We start from the raw sequence: 3728 nt of genomic DNA on the forward strand, positions 1-3728 counted from the left end.
AACTTTTTGATCTTTTCTTCTCAAAGCCATCTACCTTTTGCTCATTCTCCTTCTTCTCCTAAATCAAACCAAAAACAATAATTAGGAATTATACAATGCATTTAATCAATGTGAATTCTTCTAATCATACAAATTAACTCAAATAAATATAAGACAATATCACCACATCAAGTTGGCGGGCAAAGACTCTTTCAAATTCAAATCAATACTGTTGGCTTTCTTTTTTGCCGAAATTTTATGACATTCATAGTACACTGTTGTGCTTGAGCTTTTGCGGGGTCTGGTCTGTACGTTTGATCTTATCCGCATGGGTCATTGATAAGTGCATTTTTTATGAATTAGTTCGTGATAGTTTTATGTCTATTTTGTGTGCATTCATATTATTTTTATGTGTTTTTATGTGTTTTAGTGCATGTGTGTATATTTCACTCGTCGGGTTAATTTTGTAGGAAGCCTTGGTCAAAAATTCAAATTTAATTTTTGAGAGATCCAAATTCGATCTCTACCGTTCAAAATGAAGATCAAGACTTTTGAAGCTGCTGTCAAAATTTCAGGTCGATCCGACGGCTAGAACTCAAGATATGATTTTTTCAAAATCTTCACGCGGCGCAGGTTGAAGCATGCGCTGTTGGTGAATGTTGTAGCGCGATTGCACAAGATTTTAGCGCAAGGAGAAGTGCAAACATGCATGAAGTTGGCGCATAGGAGAAGAGCAAACGCGCAAGCTTGTTGCGCATGAATGAAGCGCAATCGCGCTAACAAGGAAAGGAAAGAAGCGCAATCGCGCATGATCTGTGTGTGAGTTTTTTTTGAGACAGAAAGTGTCTCGCTCGAGCGCGCCTTGTGCTCGCTCGAGCGAGAAATACGAGTGAAAAAATTCTCGGAACAGAGAGTTGCTCGCTCGAGCGCACCTTGTGCTCGCTCGAGCGAGCCACGCGATCAAATTTTAATTTTAGAAAATTCCTTGGCCAAGTAGGATTAATTTTTTTGAATATTTGGGCATATAAATAGATCTTTTAGCATCAGATTAAGGGTTCCAGAACGTAGACAACACAAGGGAGGCGACTACAAGGCTTGGGAGAGAAGATTTCTCTTTTTTTTTCTTCTCCTTCTTTTATTTTTGAATCATTGTTTTCAATGATTGAGTAGATTTTCTTCAACCAAGACGGCGTGATCGGGCCGGAAAAATTCATGTAGAAAATTTGGATGTTTATTTGGGATTTTTCAGACTTGATTTTATTTTATTGATTGTTAGATTCATATTTGTCTTGTGGATAGTCTGATCAAATGTTTGCTTGCATGTTAGTCGACTCCAAGTCGACAGAAGAGGTATTGATTTTGATCACTTTAATAATCAACACATTGTAAAACCGACTAGAAATAGAATTTGGTTTCAGTGTGCGGTTTCGGTGAAAACTGAATTTTCACAAATTTTTAATGCATTCAAATTTGATTAGAATTACGAAAGATTAATCCGTCAATATTTGAGTAGGTTTGATTGTTCTAGAAATAGACCTTTGAACAAGATAGGAGAATTTCCGTGATCTAAGATTAAATCTGAATCCTAAATCGACTACATGTTACATGATTTGTTCGGTACCTGCGTGTGTCTTGGTTGTCTCATTTTAATTAAATTCCCCTTTTAGCTATTTTAATTATTATTTCTTTTTAGTAACTTTATTTTTATTTAAATCATCTTAATCCTTTTATTATTTTGTCTAGATTAAGTAAAATAATTATTTTTTGAGAATTGACTACAGTCCCTGTGGAATCGATACTTGGACTCTCTGTCTACTTACTATTACTTGACCTAGTGCACTTGATAGTAAATACCGAATTAAGCGGTCAAGTTTGTGGCTCCTTTCTATGCTGCTTGGGGGAGATTCAATGATTTGGCGAACAGATTTCGATGCCATAATATTTTGAACTACACACTAGTGCAGATTTTTTATGGTGGATTGGATGAGCCAACAAGAATTTGGATGGATTATGGAGCTTTGGCAACTGACGGTCACTTGTGCAACAGAGATTATGACAGTGCGATGCACTTGTTAAATGATGTGGCAGATTTCGACTACCATTGACATTGTGATCCTTCACTGCAGGGTTGGAGTCACCAATATCCTCCTGAATTCAACCCCAAAAAATTTTCAAACCAACCACCGGAGTATCAAGAAGAGTGTATAGGATGTTTTGAGGATCATGTGGCTCAGTTAGAGAACATCGTGAAAAAGCAGACAGAGGCAAATCAGTTCTTAGAAACCCGCATCAAGTCTTTGAGTCTTCTGGATGAACAGATTGCGCTTCTTAGAGAACCAATTTTTGAGATCTGCCAAAAGAATGAAGTAATTGAGCTAGAGCAAGAAGAACTATTATTGGAGGAATATTCTTGTGAAGATGAGCCAAAAGTGAAATTTGAGGAGGAAGAAACATACAAGGCGACAGATTTGACCTCTTCAATGGCCTTTACATGTACACCACTTAAAGATCCATTATTCCCATTGACACCAACTCCACAGTATTACATCATCCATGAGTTTCAGCCTAGATTCGGAGTCTCCTTCCAAAAGAAAAAGTTCAGACCAAGTGTTGTTGAACCGACAAGATTAAACTGCATATATCACGCCAAGCATGAGGGCGTAGGAAATCAAGACCCATACATAGAGTCGTATGATTCTTACTATGGGCGGCAGCCGCTCTTTGATGGTGGCTTCTGCATAGTCGGGCTATAGACTATAATTTTAGCGCTGACTTGGAGGCAACCCAGTGTTCTCTTTTCTTTTCTTTTTATTGTTATTTTTCTTTTTATTATCTTTTTCTAGTCCACCGCCTTACCCGTCGTCTTTATATGTGCAGTATGTGGCCCCGCTAAGAAGATGCCGTTGGAGTTTTACAGATGGAGGAAGAGGATGAAGCATAAACCAAGGGAGTGTTATTTTTTTGTTTTCATTATGTTTTTGTTCATCTTGCATTTGTGTGTTTGTTCATGCATTCTGTTTATTGTTTCTAAAACATTGAGGGCAATGCTTTGGATAAGTATGGGGGTAGACTAGTTTATTGCATTGTTTGTTGTGTTTGTGTTGCATTAGTAATGTTTTGTGTTTGTTTGCATCTAGTTCATTTTTGTTGTTGTTTTTTTGTCTTGCATGAGTAGGATGAGTCACAATAGTCAATGATGATGAAGTTTATTTGAAAAAAAATGGATTTTTGAATTTTTTTTGCTTTTGATTGGACATGAGAAGTTGTTGGTTGAATCGTGAATCAGTTTAAGCACTCATGTTAGACCGATGTAGTGTAGCGAAGTAATTGATGAAGTTCGTGTTTGCTTGACCATTGCACGACAATAGGTGTTTGTTGATTATGATAGTGTCTTTGGATTCCCGATGATTTTATAACATGAAATGTATGATCTTGGGCGCACCTAGAAATTTTTACCAAATTTTTTTTAAAAAAATAATAAGTTAACTTCATCCTTTTTATGATCAAGGTATTTAAACCCTAATTTATAGCTAAGTATGCGGATTCCATGGGGTTAGGAATTTGAAAATTTTAAAATAACAATTTAATCCAGGCTTGGAAAATGATTGAAATTCTAATCATTCTTCCATAGCTAAGTTTGCGGGATAAATGGGACTGTAGCTCCATCCGAGCTATAGACAAGGGGATTGAAATTCAAATCCTATCCTAATTATAGCTAAGTTTGCAGGTAATTATTGGGTCTTAAGAAA

This window comes from Henckelia pumila, chromosome 3 (genome assembly GCF_033568475.1).
Source record: "Henckelia pumila isolate YLH828 chromosome 3, ASM3356847v2, whole genome shotgun sequence".
Taxonomy (NCBI): domain Eukaryota; kingdom Viridiplantae; phylum Streptophyta; class Magnoliopsida; order Lamiales; family Gesneriaceae; genus Henckelia; species Henckelia pumila.